Here is a 17,276-nt window from a genome sequence, read left to right as displayed (position 1 = left end):
AGGCTTAGAGCAGTTCCACTTTCTGAGGGGTTGGGTACCCACAGAAGATAATCCCTGGACATGAAAACCGGTCTTTAGACAGTCCCCGTCTGGTACCTGGAAACCTCAGGCCTTGTCGCAGTGTCTGTTGATTGGGATGTGCATGTGCTTTGCTCCACCCCTGGGATTAGCCTGCCAACCAAGGTTGACCGTTTCTCCTCCCTTATGCCATTCGCATGTCCTTCATTTCTGCAATGGGACAGCACACTAGTTCAAAAAGAACCTCTAAAGGATAGTTCCCCCCAAAATCCATCATCCTAACTCACCCTCGTGTTTTGTTCCAAACCTGTATACTTGTTCAGCCCAAGTTCACTGGAAGACTGTGCCTGTGTTGTCATATTCTGTGCCATTATTGTTGCGAAACTTTCAAAGTTGAATGTCCAGTGAGTGGCATCAAAGTGATTGTTTTGTGTCTGAAACAGTATAACTGAAAATCTATGATGTTTTATTATTACACGTTGCATGTTGCATATGGATCAACAGTCAGTTTGGAGATGAAATTCTGATGAATGGCGCAAAAGTGCCGTATAGCATTGGAAATAAATAAATGAAGCCTTACCAGAGTGTTAACCAAAGTAACTGATATACACCACTTTAACTGACCAATAATTGCATTTTAGATTACATTTACCAAGCTTTAGCTCTTTTATCGTGACGCGTGGTTTCACAAGACTCCATACCTTGCTCTTTGCATTGCAAGTGCAATGCTACCAAGGTGACCTACCGAGCAAGTTTACTTTGTGAAATATGAATCACTATAACAGGTCTATATGTATGGCATTTCTGACAATGTATTCGTTCACAAATCATGCACTCTGGGTAATATTTATAAACCATCAATTTCCACTGAAATGCACAATGAAATGCATCTATCTACAATCTCATTAGGAGTTTCAATGGTCCACTTGAGAGATAGGTTGCGTAATGCATCTACTTGTATAAGTCTGCGATCCACCTAAAGCAATAAGAAAAGAAGACGATGCGTCCCTCCCTTCTGCGGAAGAACGTGTCACAGGAGATTCTGACAGTTCGCGTAATCAGAGATAAAAAAAAAAAAAACGATATAAATACAAGTTTCTTCTTTCTTGTCACAGACCACCGATCATTTTGTGTCATTATCACAAGCCATGTATCGTCACGAGCTTGCAGGTTTACTTTGGTTTCTCATTTGTGTATGTTTTTTTGTTTTATTGTATTTTTTAGACCGTGATTGCCATCCCTTTTTCCATTATAAGAAGATAGCCCGCAACGGTTTGAGCTAAAAGATCTTGGTTTGTGTTCAACTACGAAGACAAAGTGCACCACATCTTGGATGCCCTGGGGGTAAGCAGATAACATCACATTTTCATTTTTGGGTGAACTACCCTTTAATATCTGATTTATAAAAATGTCCGACATTGTGATACATAAGCTCATAATGGTGAAAAAATGGACCCCCCCTGAGATTTTATAACTGAAAAACAAAAAAAAAAAAAAAAAGAAAAGAAAAAAGCACAGACCCCTTTTCAAAATATGTGTTCCATAAAATATAAACATTCCTGGAACACATGAGTAATTCATTAAACTTATCACGTTGGGTGAATTTCTTTTTAATTTTTCTAAGAAAAATAAAAACGTTGAAAATGTATAATATGGGATTGTTTCATCATGTGGTTAAAATGAATAAATTTAATATTTTTTCATCTGGGTCATATGACATAGCCGAAGCTCTCGCAGTGTCTGTAAGTATGTTTTCAATGTAAACTGAAACTCTGAAAGGATACTCTTGTCTCAGTACGTACCACCACTTCCCGCGCCCCCCTGTTTTCGGTTACCTCAGTTGAAAACTGTGCCCATCTCCTCCAGAAAGCTGCCCCAAGCGTCCCGACGCATCTCCGGACACCAACCGCCCATCCTTTGCACGCAACGCGCACACTGGCAGCTTGTACTGATCTTAGCTCCATTTCTGAGCACTTTTACTTTTTTTGTGGTCCATGTGACATTTACAGTGAAAAAGCCCAACCACCCCCCTCCGTGGTGTTTTCTCGTCCTCTGGAATGTGTCTTTTGCTCTGCTTGTGTGTCAGAACAGCTCAGTGGTCTTCTGCACTCCTCCAGGTCAGTTTTCCCCTGCCATCCCGATGTTAAATGTTACAAGTTTGTTAAATCGCTCTGTCTGTCATCTCATTCTGCTTCTTTTCCTCGTTTGTTGTCTTTTTTGTTTTATTTCTCTCTTATGTCTGTAATTTGATGATGAAATTAATTTTGAGTAGGATTAATCTTGTTACGTTTTGTAATTATTGATACATTACATTTAGTAATGGAAAGTTAATTCCTAAGCTTTCAATTTTTCCAGTTTATAGTTTTATAGACAAAACATGCATATCTATATGTAGATATATATAATATATAAGTCACAGTATGTGAGTGTGTTTTGTGTATAATCATATATTGAAATATAACTTGATATTAATTAATGTTTCATTGAGACATTTTTTTTTTTTTTTTTTTTTCTGTCACTGAATTACTAACTGTCCACTTGGCAGTCCAATACAAACTATACATTACACCTGTTCTCGTTTGTTTATTCCAAATCTCAGAAACTGCAGTCACACCCAGACACCTGTTAACCATTGTTCAAGTCATGTCGTGCAGAGAGATTCATCAGCCTGCCCTCACATTTCTGTCTGGAGCAATTACTTGGCGATGAATTCAGAGCCCAAGCCAAAACCACAACACAACACACATTTGCAATTCCTACCAAAAACAAGAAAGGCCTACTTTTTCAATGGGTTCCCTCAAGCCTGAAAATTTTCTTCGGATTTCTTACTCGTTTCTCTACTTCTCAGGTGCCTGTTGGCTTTTTCCCTGGAATGATGGAAATGAACATATGCATTCCTAAGAAACTTGATATAACTATTAATAGCTTTCATTGCAGTTATACAAGTATTCAGGTTTTATTTTTCTTTTAATATTAGTTTATTTTGACCTTTTGACGGTTACACATCAAATGTTTATCAGATAATTCTGCTCCTATTCTGCATGTATTTGATTCCGTAAAATAGTTATCATTGTGGATATCTATTGCAATTTGAGGAACTTTATTTCTAACTGAATTATGTTAGGTTTCTATTTATTCCTGTGTGCAAAGCTGAATTTTTCAAGCATCATTACTCCAGCTGCAGAGTCAACATGATCCTTCAGAATCATTCTATATGCTGATTGCGGCTCAAGAAACATTTCTTATTACTTTTATTGTTAAAACAGTTGTGCAGCTTCATAATTGTGTGAAAACCATGGATTTTTTTTTTCAAATTCTTTGATGAATAGAAGGTTTCAAAAGACCAGCATTTACTTTGAAATGATTTTTTTTTTATAACATTAGATAGCTTTACTGATTCTAATGTTACTTTGTGATATTTCTTTTATATATTATATATTAATATATATATATAGATTATATATATATACTATATATATATATATATATATTATATATATTATATACCATCATTTATTATTTAGAAAGTAATATGAACTTGATGCTTTTCAGAACACTTTGTAAATTAACAGTACATAGTTCAAAAATCCCTAACAAATGACAAAGAAATTTGACTGATCAGAGGTAGAGTCTTGATTTTGATATTTGGGTCTGCAAAGAAAGGAAATTCATGATCATTCAATAATTAAACATATTTGGGATTAGAACAGACTTTAACTTGTCAACCAATACAATTAAAATGAGGCTTTTTTTCCTGCCATCTGATCATCTCTATTAGATTCTCTTCATTTCACAAAGGTTTTAGACATGTTTCATAATTACACACTTCAGAATTTTCTCTGTCAGGTTGTCTCACTGTCATTTTTAACCATTTAATCCGTTTTAGTCATTTTGTGGTCTCTTGGCGTCCCAGCGTCACTGCTGAGTGATGGCTTATTGATGATTCAAGACTAATTATCTCAGGGGAGTGCTGGCATCAGCAAAAAATAACTGTGAAACAGCGCTTCTAGCTCAGTAATCTTCAAGAATACTCCCCTTCGGAGAGCAGTCGATAGCTCTAATCATATGGCAGAGACCCAGCTGAAGTTCACCTGCCGCTTATATGAATGCCCGCACACGCCGCCGATAACCCTTTAGGATAAAAAACAAACGGAGAGTGCTGGTGGACTTCTAATCTGGCACCACAAAGGAATGCGAGCTGAGGGTGGACCACAGAAAACAGTCCTGGGTCTTCTAGTAGCCTGGAGCACAGATTAACAGTCTTTATCCTACAAAGCACCATCTACCTCTTCCTCGGACCCAGAATCCCCCCTGGCCAAAACATGAGTGGAAGAAGACAAATCCTGTTGTAAACATTGCTGTTTGCAAGACCCAAGCACGTACACTACCTGTCAAAGGTGTGGATTAATTATGATTGTTTAATGTTTTAAAAAGAAATCTCTTCTGCTCACCAAGGCTGCATTCATTTGATCAAAAATACAGAAAAATCAGTAATATGGTAAAATATTATTATAATTTTTAGCAACTGTTTTCTATTTGAATATAACAATGTAATTTATTCCTGTAATGGAAAAGCTTCTTTTTTTTTACTCCAGTCTTCAGTGTCACACGATCCTTCAGAAATCATTCTAATGTGCTTTGATTTGCTGCTCAAGAAATATTTTGTGTTATTATAAATGCTGAAAATTATTACATGACTGCGTAATATTTTGTTGAGAAATATTTTTAATAGCAAACAGTTACTTTAAAATTGTAAAAATATTTCACAATAATATTTTTTTTTTACTGTATTTTTGATCAAATAAATAAAGGCTTAGACCTCTTTAAAGAAAATATATATTATTGCAAACGTTTAACCGGTAGTGTATATAGCCACTTGAAATTCTGAGGCAAAAAATTCAGATTTACAAATGTCGTAAAATACTAAAAAATATAGCGAAATATACACACTCTTCGAAATAATTTTTAAAATATTACCAATTCCCAGAGCACAGCTTTTGCCAGTGAAAGACCCTGGTGCAACACATTTACCGCAAAGGTGATGGTGAGAAGCGGCATAAAAAGGGGGGAGGCTGCCAGAAGGATAACTGAATTTGAATAAAAAGATGCGGTCACTCTCCACGATCACTTGGACAAAATGATGGCCTTAACAGGACTTTAACACTGTCAGATTCACACGCACACTACATTAAATTCATCCACGCACACTTACACACTTACATAGGAAGTGTTTGCTCGATATCTTTTCTCGTTGATTTCACACCACACACATTCCACAAACGACGATAATGCATTAGGGCAGGGCAGCAGACGGCCAGCACCAGTCTGGCCGCAAAAAAAAAAAAAAAGGGAGGGCGTTATGGGTGTGTTATTGTTATTAACGTTTCAGTCTCGTTGTTGTTATTAAGGCTCTCAACGGTGAGGACGGAACATCCCTGCACTTATGAACTCCAGGGCTCCGCTTTGTTTCTTCTCCGTAACACATCTATGCATTTGCATACCTCTACAGCCTATTAAAGAGCGCTACGACCTATTCCTTCTCACCCTCTTCCAACTCTGTCCCACACAACCAGACCATAACAACAGATATTCCACAAGGGATCTGCTCATAGGCTTACAACTTTGCTTGCATGGTACTACTGCCTATGTTATTGTTGTGACATACGAGTTCAGTTCAGCAAAAACTGCTCTTGCTTTAACTTAGAATATATTGCAATTAATACTTATATAGTGCCTGGATGAAAGGTTTTTTTTTGTTTTGTTTTGTTTTTGTTTGTTTTGTTTGTTTTTTTGTTTGTTTTTTGCATTTTTTTAGGAACAAATAGGCAAAATAGTAAAAACTGTCTCATTGTCTCAGTTAAAATAATTTAAATATTGCAAACCAAATTGCGCGAGTTATATATTTTCCTATTTGTGTGGGGTTTTTGGAGATGGATAAATGGACAACCAAAACAACCTGTTCAAAATTAAGATAAGGTATATTTGGATGTTTACGGTAGTCCTTTGTGTAAGGCATTTAGTTTGATATTTTGCTGTTCTAATGCATACCAAAAGTGATTCAGTTTAACTTATGTTAATTACTTACATATATGCAAATATATGCAAAATTATATACACTCATAATATACACTACTGTTCACCCAAGGTTTATTATTTTTTTTATGTTTTTAATGCTCACCAAGGACTGTTTATTTTATCAAAAATACCGTAAAAATAATATTGTGACATGCAATTACCATTTGTTTAAAGACTAGCTATGAGATAATATAGAGCCAATCACCTACATTTTTATTTTTTGTCCTGTGATGGCATGCGAGTAATTGTGTTAACAAAGAGAAAAAAATAATGAATAAAAAAAAGAAATGCAGCAGTCAATGTGTTAATACAGCTTTTGCGAGAAAAATTTAAATATTAATTTTTATTAGATTTTTAAATTTAACCCACCAAGAACTTTTGGATGGTAGTGAAATCAATCGGTTGTTTCCACAAAAATAGAGGAAACAGAGAACTCTAACTGATGTTTCAACAGTAAGTTTTTGTGAGCAGCAAGGGATCATTCAAATTAGAATGATTTCTGAAGGAATCAATGTTGACTCCTTGAAAGACTGATGCTGTCAATTCTGATTTGCATCACAGGAATAAATTACATTTTAAAATATATTAAAATCAAAAACCATTATTTTTACAATTGATAATAATATTATGCAGCAGCCTTGGTGAGGATACCAGAGACTTTTTCAAAAACATTTTAAAATCTTGAATCTTCCAAAACATCTTGAGTGGTCTTTTTCTCTGATTTGTAAGGAATTTTATATCTATAGAACTGGAATTTAACACTCTCCTATCATTGAATTTGTGTCATGTCCACATCCTCACTGTATTTCATGAGAATGTGTGGTTTAGCCATGAACAATAATTTTGTGGGTATGTTTTGGCCATTGGGGCTTGGAGCCAATGAGCTGTCCATGGCTTGGGTCTTAGCCCATTGTGGTCCCCTACCGCCCGCCCTTGAAATCTCAGCTGCTGTGAATAACAGCCAACCAGAATGAAACAACAGTGGCACGATACCCGCACTTCAGTCAACATATGGAAGCTTGGCAGGTTCTTTTGAATGAGTCATACTCTGAGCCAGATTGAGAAAGGGAGGTAATCGCTGCTGTGAGTTTGCCGCTATGATGGGCTGGGTTTTCAGGGATGCTGATTAAAAGTCACATGTTGATTGCAGGTTCTTCTGGAAGGATGTGAGATGCTGAGCAATACAGTTTATTAATATCTTAAATACATGGCACATGGACATGTGGCAAACAGCAAAGCAGAAAATATATACCAGAATGATTTTGCTTATCTAATTTTTTATGCTTACTCTAATTTGGTGCTTTTATTTTAGTGCCATGCATTTACTGTTAAGGTTTGGTGTCATATCCATCATTATTACGGTGCTTTTTTGAAATAGTTGTGCATAAAGATTTTCAGCAATTTTATTTCTTATTTTATTTATTTATTTAATTTGTTCTGCACTGAATATTAATCCAGTTTAACCAGTAATAAAACATAGTTTTGTTGAATATAAACATTCATGTATTTAGAGTTGATTCAGCTATATTAAATACATTTATCATTTATTAAACTTTGCATTGAAAACCAGTTATCTTGGATGTTAAAATTTTTTAGGGTTCAATTTTTTTTTTCCAGTTTTACACAGAAATCCACAATTCACGTGGCACAAATAAGGCTAACTCTCTGTAATTGAATCAATAATCATTTTTTAAATGAAATGTCCCTGATTTGGACACGAGTAAAATCTACTGGGGTAATATCGCTAAATTTTGCGCGTACAGTTGTTGTGGTAATCAAATGTTCTTGGTAAAATAATATATGATTCTCCCCAGCCGCCCTCCCTATTTTCATTTTTTAATTCAAAATTGTATGAAACGTATTAATTCAGTGAGAGGAAACAAAAATGTGCAACCTCTTAAAATAAATAACATACTGTTCTGTTTATGGGTGTATGGGGTCTTGTTTCAATGTGTAACCCTGATGCTACTGATATTACTATTTCTGTTTTTTAGTTTTTTAATTTTCCCTCCCTTGTGTGGAAAAAAAAAAAAACCATTTTCAGCTATTGGTTATCTGTCATTTAGACATCCAAAAAGTGGATCATCTAAATCGCAGGCATGGGATTTTATTTCATTTTAAAAAAAATTTTTACACAGGAGACCTAAAACATCTACTGAGCCACCTCGCGTGGGTCATAATTTTATGTTTCACCCCCGTGGGTAGTTCATTTTTAACTTCATCCCGTCTCTCCGTGTTCCGCCAAGCTATAGAGCCTACGCCTTGAAGTTCAAACCCAAAAAAAAAAAAACAATAATAAATAGTAACAACCACAGATATCATAACCAAATGTCCTCTTACAAAGAGCTTAAAATGAGTTCTGTTCAGAGGGAAGTGCGTAATGAAATTGGCATGTTGTCTGTGTTGTCTGCTGTTCAGGCGCTCAAAGGCTTTGTCGGGCTTCTGAGCGGGATTTCAAAGCGCTTTCATCCCTCCCGCCTCTAACAGCACCTCCACAATCAACTGAATGTTCCAAGAAAACAAAACACCATGTAATAAAATACATGCATCGCGCCTAAAAAAAAAAAAAAAACATACAAAAAAAATAAAAAAATAAGCTAACAAATTTAAAACAGATAAACAAAGACAAAATATTCCGATAGTTCACATTTAAAAGAAGACAGTTCTTGTATCCACAAATGGCATATCTGGCAATAGGCTATCTATTATAGTGATCCTGAAAGTGGAATCTGGAAGTATTTCTTATACATTATATATAGCCTCTATAAACTTAATGAACAATTTAGCCTATTTTACTTGATTCTCTGGCTAGTGATTATCAAATTAAGTTTGTTAAGATAGCATAATCGGAGTCCACATTACAGGTTGTTACATCTTTATCTAAAAAAAAATTCATATACGAACCCAGTAAAAACAAGGGTTAATTTAGGATTTCAGTTTTAAAGGTCACGGGTTCACTTCTTAAACACTTTTGTAAAATAAACTTATATTTATTTACACCTGTTTATCAGTTAATTTACAACTGTTTATCAGTTAAGCAAAATATCAGCTTTTGGTTGCACTTTGTGATTTCACGGTCAGACGAGCGAAAACAGCTGCTGTGGTTCTTCAATTAAAGGAACTTTTTGCCAACTTGGAAGATTTTAAAAGTAATAGAAGAAAAAACAGTAATTCTAGTATTCAATTATTGATTAAAATACCTTTTAAATGTGCAACTCTTAAAATAAATAAATAAAATACTGTTCTGTTTATGGGTGTATGGGGTCTTTTAGTTATTTGTCGTCTGTTGTCTATTTAATAACTTTTCCTAATTTGAGTCGGCCTATTGATTTTAACGTGGAATTTTACCGGATAATTTTTTTTTCTTTCTCTTTCTAGGGTTAGTCCCACACCTGTTTTAAACTTTAAATGTAAATATTTAATATAAAACCTCACTTATAAATTCTTCGTAGATATTTTAAACTTTTTTTCCCAAAAAAAAGCTTCACAACTCCAGCTCATGCGAGTTATTTATGTGGAGGCCTGTTCGTATTTTAAAATTGTGAATAATTTTTCGCTGTATCCACATAGGCACATTATTACCAGGCATAACAAATATTTTAGAAAACAATTTCAGAGTTTCTGCCTGGAATGTGTTGTTTGTACTGTGTGGAACAAACAAAAACTGGAACTGGAGGAATGGAATGGATTAACAAACAAACTTCCAATCATTTTAGTTTTCTGAATGAGAAGGTGGTGGGAAATTGGACTCCTTCCGTTCCGTTCCAGTGTCACATTTGGGCGCAAAACCACTCTATTTGTGAAACGTTTGGTAGAAATCACTGCATACAACACAAATTAGTGTATCCAAATGATTTCACTAACATGGAGAAATATGAAGCCCCCAAGATACACGAAATTACACTGACATTCATATATCTATATATATATATATATATATATATATATATATATATCTGATTATTAGGGGCTGTCAAATGGAGGGTTTAATCACGATTAATCACATCCAAAATAAAAGTTTGTTTACATAATATATGCACGTGTGACAGGGGCTATATTTATTATGTATTATATAATACACACACATAAATTATATATTTAGAAACATATTCACATGTATATACATTTATCTATATCATATTCTTATTATTTTATATTATATTATAACATATATTGAATATATAAACATTAACATATTCTTTCTAAATATATACATGCATTGTGTGTGTATTTATATATACATTAATAAAAATTTACCACAGTATACCACACAATATTATGTAAACAAAACTTTTATTTGGTGTGATAAATCGTGATTAATCATTTGGACACCCTAATATATATTGACATAATACTATATATTATATGATTATATATATATATAGTCTTATATATATATATATATATATTATACTATATAGTAATATAAGTTCATTGTTTCTTATTAGGATCGTCTGCCTAGGCTATTCAATGTAATTGTAAAATAATTAATGTTATTTGTATTATGTAATATAGGCTAATACAATAGCCAAACATATAAAGGTTGTGTTTTTAATTTGAAGATGACCTGAATCGATATTCAGGGCTCCGCCTAATTCCAGATAGCCAATGCTCACAAGTTCATGTAGAGCTCACACGGTTCTCGCGTGACACACCAATCAACCGCGCGCTCTCGAGGAGCGCGGAGAGTCAGTCATGAAACACAACAGGACGCGAGCCACGAGGTGGACTTGGATATGCGCGGTGGATTTGTCATGATTTGAAAAAAAGATAACTCGTATTCACATTATGAGATTCACTCCAGTGACTTGGGGAAACAGGTTTTCATTAGAAATCCGTGGTGGCGATGTTTTGGCCCAATTTATTTTGGGATGGAAACGGTTCAAGGTCTTTTTCGGTGCACAGTGAACGTTCAATGCAGCACTCAGACCATCTCGGGCTTGTATGGACTTGACTGTTAATGATTCCTATGAGGTTCAGTATCTGATACGCTGAATACGTTCAGATCCTTCCAAAATCAGCATTTTTAGAGTTCGGCCACGGACTTGCAACCAACCAGCAACATTTTATCCGGATTCGCACACAATATTTACCCAGTCCATGGATTGCACTCAGGCGGACACCTCCAGCACGATGCGCCCCCCTACCCTTGCCACCGCGTCCCATTACAGGCTGGCCGCTGGGATTACGCCTACCCGGGCCGGTGAGCGCTCCTGCTCCGGGGCTTACATGGCTACCAGCCAAACAACCACAAGCAGTACTCCTGGCGCACGCGAGGGTTTGAGGAAACGAGTGAGTCTATTCTTGGTATTATAAAACATCAGAATGTGAGGTTTTTGACGTGTTACCATTGTTTTCCTAAAAGATACGTGCATGTCTCTCTGCATGTTTTTCGAACGCATTTTTTTCCCATCCATAAGGTACAAAAATTAGAAGTAAACTTTATATCGGGCAATGTTTCGTATTTGATTAATAGCTGCCATGGCTTATGCTTAAACATATTTCCCTGCATTTATAACAGTAGCTAATTTAACTGCATTGCACTGTATTTTAAATAAATAGGCTACCAGATTTTAGTATAATAATAATAATTAATAATAATAATAAACATGGTCTAATAATTTTAAAGACCAAAGAGTTTCAGTGAACTGGGTATATCAGTTGCAAATGACAAACACAAAAGTGTGGTGTATTGCAAGGCCCTGATCTTTTATTTTAACAAATTTTCTTGCAAGTAATTTGATTTTTGCTTTCTTAAGCTTATTTAAATTGAAACTTGATTTAAAGGCAACCTTAAACCGTTTAATTCTTATACGAAACGTAAGGTTTCTCTTAGAGACAATAAAATGAATGCACTCATCAAAAATGTCTAAAATATTAAAAATAAACATTACACACTGTAGAAATTCATGCGACAGAGCAATACACAGTAGTTTAAGCTAAACATAAAGAAAGTCCCGCCTGTAAAACTTGACTTTACAAGCGACGTTAATTATGGTTTCCTGATCTTAAATGTATGCACCCATATGTTCCCACCTAAAACACAGATAAATCTCATATTTGGCACTTGTAAATCAAAACAGACAGTAACAGCTCTTTAGTGCGTCATAATTTTCATTTCTCTCTCACATAGTAGAACCTGCTTGTTTAAATACATTTATCCAAAGCGTTTACTGTGTCATAATGCTGTCGTTTTATTTCGTCTGCCTGCCTGAAGACCACGAAAGCCAGCGGTCATTGAAAATGGTGAAACTTCGCCTTAATGGCAAGGGGAAGAAGGATCCGCAAACCGCGAACCATTTACTCCAGTGTTCAGCTGCAGGCGCTGCATCAGCGCTTCCAGCAGACCCGTACCTCGCGCTGCCCGAGCGCCGCAGATCTAGCCGCCAAACTGGGACTGACTCAAACACAGGTAAATGTCCACATCTCCACTTCTGTTTGGGACCATACAACTGCAGCATGTTCTTCCTGATCGGTATGAGGCCTATAGTCTTCACTTAGTATACGGCAGGACGAATTGCTAATTTCGGAGAGCAGATGTGAACGGGCTATATTTATTAGTGTTATACACGGTATGATCTTTTGAAGAACCTCATCAGGGTGACGTCGGCATTATGGAATTTGTCATTTGCCCAGCTCACAGGGAACGTTCTCAAAACGGTTATGGGAGTGTTCGCTCAAAGTTTATGAACAAACGTAACATTAGTAGAACGTTCGTTCAGTTATCTAATCTAATCTTAATCTAATTTTCTCAAAACTTTAGCACAAAAACATTATCTGTACATCATTGCTGTAATGTTTTTCTGAAACCCTTTAGGTTAAATGTTCGTCAAGCATTCTTTTACATTTTAAGTTTCAGAATGGCCAGAGAACATTCAAAAAGTATCGTTCCCATATGAAAAATGATAAAAATGGAATTTTCCCTTAGTGACATTTTTAGAGAGAGAGAGAGAGAGAGACTTTTTAGAAAACTTTTAAAACTGGACGTTTTGAACATTTAGAGAACATTCAGAAATAATAATTTAATAATAATTTAATTTCTGGCAAAATGCTCATAGAACATTTTTTAGCTAGGTGGGGGGCGCTGTTCATGGACCACAGGAAAAACCTATTTTTTTAAGAAATGGGCATTTTAGCATTTTTCTATTTTTATGTGTTGTTTTAGAATTGTCTCAAAAATATTTAGGACACTTGAGCCTCACTGAACATAAGTTTAAAAGTATTAGTATTATTATAAAAGTAACTTAGTTAGCTTTGAGATTATTTGGTTATTGAAAAGTATTTGTACAGTTGGTAGTGGAATATGTTCATAGTTAATGTTGAAGTGATGAGCTATGCTTGTGGTTACTCTGATAGGACGCCTGTGTGAACTTGAGAGCACACTGACTTAATACATTCACTTTAAAATCACCAACACCCCCATTCGATTTTTAAAGTGAACTTACTACTGTGATAAATGGTCTAATATAACTTGCAACTGCAAATGCCATTTGGTTTGATTATTTTCTAATACAGTAAAATTCATGCATTCTTGTGAGGCTCAAGTGCTGAAATACCTGCAAATCTGTCTGAAAGTAATTATACGCTGAGGTGAGGCTGGATGAACAGTCAGGTGAGACCATGATGAGTCAGTCATTGATGGTTTCTGAGCATTTATGTGCTTTTGTGTCATGTATATGCAAGTAGGCTGATTTGTTTTTCAGTATTGTTAAAGCTAAGTGAGTGATTTTGTTTTAATCCGACCTTTACTTTCATTTTTCAGTTAGCACACTCGCTTTGTTGTGTGTTCTTACTCTTTACAGTACTAGAGAGTTTTTTTTACAGCGCTTATCCCAAGAATAATTTTAAGCCTAACGCTAATAATAGATATCCAGCCGCTCACTCATGCGATTGATATAACAAAATAACAGTCATTTCTGGGCCAGTGGATGAGATAAATGGGTGCTGAGTTTTATTTCTGCATGTACACTAGACTCACTTTCACTAGTGTATTTAAGCAAAACTCATCTGCTATCCCATTTTTAAATATCCCATTTGCTCAGTGCGTAATTGATTGTCATAGAAAGTCCCTTATGCTTGTGCTTGTTATGTTGATGTCACGCCCATTAATGAGTTCCTGTTGGGTGGTGTTTTGGACATTGATTTATTTTTATAAATCCCTCTTGTTGACACACACATACAGGAATGACCAGTAAAATATTGATGCATGCATCAGAAATGTGTATGTGTGTGGAAAAAAATGGAAACTAAACATAAGCCTGGGTGCAGCCATATTGCCCATGGCATACATAGTGTAAGCCTTCCCATCATTCTTGCTCAGTTTTTCATTCACAGCCTTCCTTCTTCGTTTCTTTCCCTCCCTCTCCATTTACGTTATACACTTGCTGCCCTGCGAGTGGAACAGGTTGCACCACATTTTTAGCCATGGAGAATGAGTTCGGTTCTGTCTCCCAGCTATACGGTTTTGCCTGTCGTCTGATTACGCCTTGGTGTTCATCAGAGCGCATCTAAGTGTTCCTGTCATCGGTTGGACGAATGCCTCCTCACATTCACCTCAGACAGTGGTTTGCCAACACATTACTTGGAATTCAAACTTACTTCAGTGATACACAATGTATGCAAAATTAGGGGCAACAATTTGAAATCCAGAACATAGCTGCCAGTTTTGCATTGATCCATAAACGTGATTGAAATGCACATATACAAGTGCCACACGGCACACGCTTTTGGCTTTTCCAAGTCCCTTCTTGCGCATATAACATAGGTCTGGAATCCATCAAAACTCACCATAAAAGCTGTTTGGCAAACCCGATCTTTGGAAATAAAAAAGAAAATCCTTTTAATACGTGTGTTTTATTAAATCTGTTGACAGCCAAACTAATAACATTGTGTAGAGATCCCCTTGCATGGATTTTGATTGTCTGAGGTTATGGAAAACACAACGTTAGGTGGGGCTCTCTGACTCAAGCCTTGCAGTGTGGTGGTGCTGCAGGCGTTCAGCTGAAATCTTCCAAAGGCACAATTTCGGGTCTCCGAGGTGTTTCTAAATTGAGTGCACATTCTGGCAAAGGAACCATAAACCCACACATCATTGAAGGACACTTCTCAAACATTTGTGTGGCCAGTGGTATCGCATTGAAAATAATGCATTTTAAAGCTATAAATTATTATTGTAATTCCGGAAAACTCTCAACCACCATTAACCAGTTGGTGATACATTAAAATGAATCAACAAGTTTTCAAAACCACAGGTGGAAAGGGGGTTTACAATATATAACTAATAGATATAGCAAAATTAGGCTTATTTCATTCAATCTGAATTCATTTCCAGAAGAGAAACGTGAAATTGATTTTTATTTCATTTTTTGACATATTAGAGCGAAAGATTTTAAACTGAGGGGATTGAATATAATTTTTTTTTATCACACCTTATATCAGCAAAAATACTGCTAACAGACAAGAAAACTGTTTTTAAAGTAACATCTATATAAAAATATTTATAACAATAAATGTAATAATGACAGTATATTATATAAATCCAATGAATGAACAAACCCTCTGTAAAAACCTTCAGAATATAGCTAGGAATAAAACGTCACGTTTGGTATATGTAAGTTCTGCCGAGTGTGAGTAAATGATGAGCTGTGCATGAAATGAAAAAAAAAACTAGTTTTGATGGATAGTTAACTCAAAAAATGAAAAATCTGTCGTCATTTCATTACCCTCAAGTTGTTCCAACCCTCTTGCAAAATGTTGGTAACCACTTACTTCCATTATATTTTTTCCATGGAGTTCAGTGGCTACCGACAACTGTTTGGCTACCAGCATTCTTCAAAACATCATGTTCAACAGAAGAAGAGAGACTGATACAGGTTTAAAATGAATAAATTATTAGAGAAATTTTTCATTTTTGAGTGAACTATCCCTTTAAATATGTGTGGGTGGCTTTAGCTTTAATATGTACTAACTCCAATGGTAAATGTATTTCCTGATTCTTTTATCAGAATCTGCCAAAACAAGCTCTCTGGAAGTCATTTCAGTTCAACTAAATTTAAACCTATTTTTACACTGTGATTTTTGTTGTTGTCAGACACATGCTTCACTGCCTTCATAAAAATGGCAGGCCAGAACAAATGCTGAGTACGGGTGTAATGAAACGCAGCAATGTCACTGAAGTCCATCTTAACAAAGACTGTTTCAAGCTGTCTGGCAAATTCTTCAGAGTGTCAATATCATATAAAAAAAGGACCTCTGATGTCTTGAAAGCGATTGTTAAAAACAGATTGTAAAAAATGTGACCTCCATTTTTTTTTTTTTTTTTTTTTTCAAGTATTTTAATGTTCTTTTTTCTGTTCTGTGTACTGAAGGTTGAAAAAATCTGGTTTCAAAACAAGCGCTCCAAGTATAAGAAGATAATGAAAGCATGGCTCCAGTGGACCTGAAGGGGAGCTGCTTCACACCACCTCCTCATCCTCTCCTTGCTCTCCAGGTCTCTCTCAGCTCTGGGAGGCCTCTATGGCCAACAAAGTGCCACCCATACATCCCAGCAATTATATGAACAATTACGGGCACTGGTATCCCCCGCACCACCAGGATCCTGTGCCCAGACCTCAGATGATGTGATTGAAATCGGAAAAACAGAGCCAGAGAGACTCCATTCCGTGTTGACACCTACCTAACCTGTGAAGGTGCTTTCCTTTACGGTGTTCATGTGTTTTAGTGTGTTTGAAAGACTGTGTTTTACTCCCACTGACTCCATATTATAATTCAGTAGCTTTCCAACGTTTTTTTCAGATCTTTTACAATTGTGCTTGAATAAAGGATTAATGAAAAGATGAAAGTGTTGCTATGTTGTGAATGATTTATAGAAAGATAGATTAGAAATGTTGATATTTAAATTACGATTTCCTTAGAATGAAGGGTAATAACGCTTGTTCTCATTTTAAGAAGGTCTGGTACAAATAGCATGGTACATAGCTTTATTCAAACAATATGAACGGCGTATATAGCCTAAATGCCAGGTCATGTTTGAACAGCAATTTTAATAATATCGGTAATAATAAACGCGACGTGAAAAAATAGATTTATGAAGGCCTGTAAATTAGCGTTCTGGAATAAATTAAGCAAAAATAGCACAGAATGAGATTGTCGAGATTAAACGAAGCTCCCAAAATATGTAATTG

At 35.6% G+C, this 17,276-nt stretch overlaps 1 pseudogene; it reads left to right on the top strand.

The window, feature by feature from the left end:
- The first annotated feature begins 1,018 nt into the window (after nucleotides 1-1,018).
- Nucleotides 1,019-16,861, top strand: LOC109068484 (annotated as a pseudogene).
- The last annotated feature ends 415 nt before the right edge of the window (nucleotides 16,862-17,276 follow it).

Source organism: Cyprinus carpio, chromosome A12 (assembly GCF_018340385.1).
Source record: "Cyprinus carpio isolate SPL01 chromosome A12, ASM1834038v1, whole genome shotgun sequence".
Lineage (NCBI taxonomy): Eukaryota > Metazoa > Chordata > Actinopteri > Cypriniformes > Cyprinidae > Cyprinus > Cyprinus carpio.
Note: the sequence above shows the minus strand (reverse complement) of the source record. Positions and strands in the feature narration are given on the sequence as shown.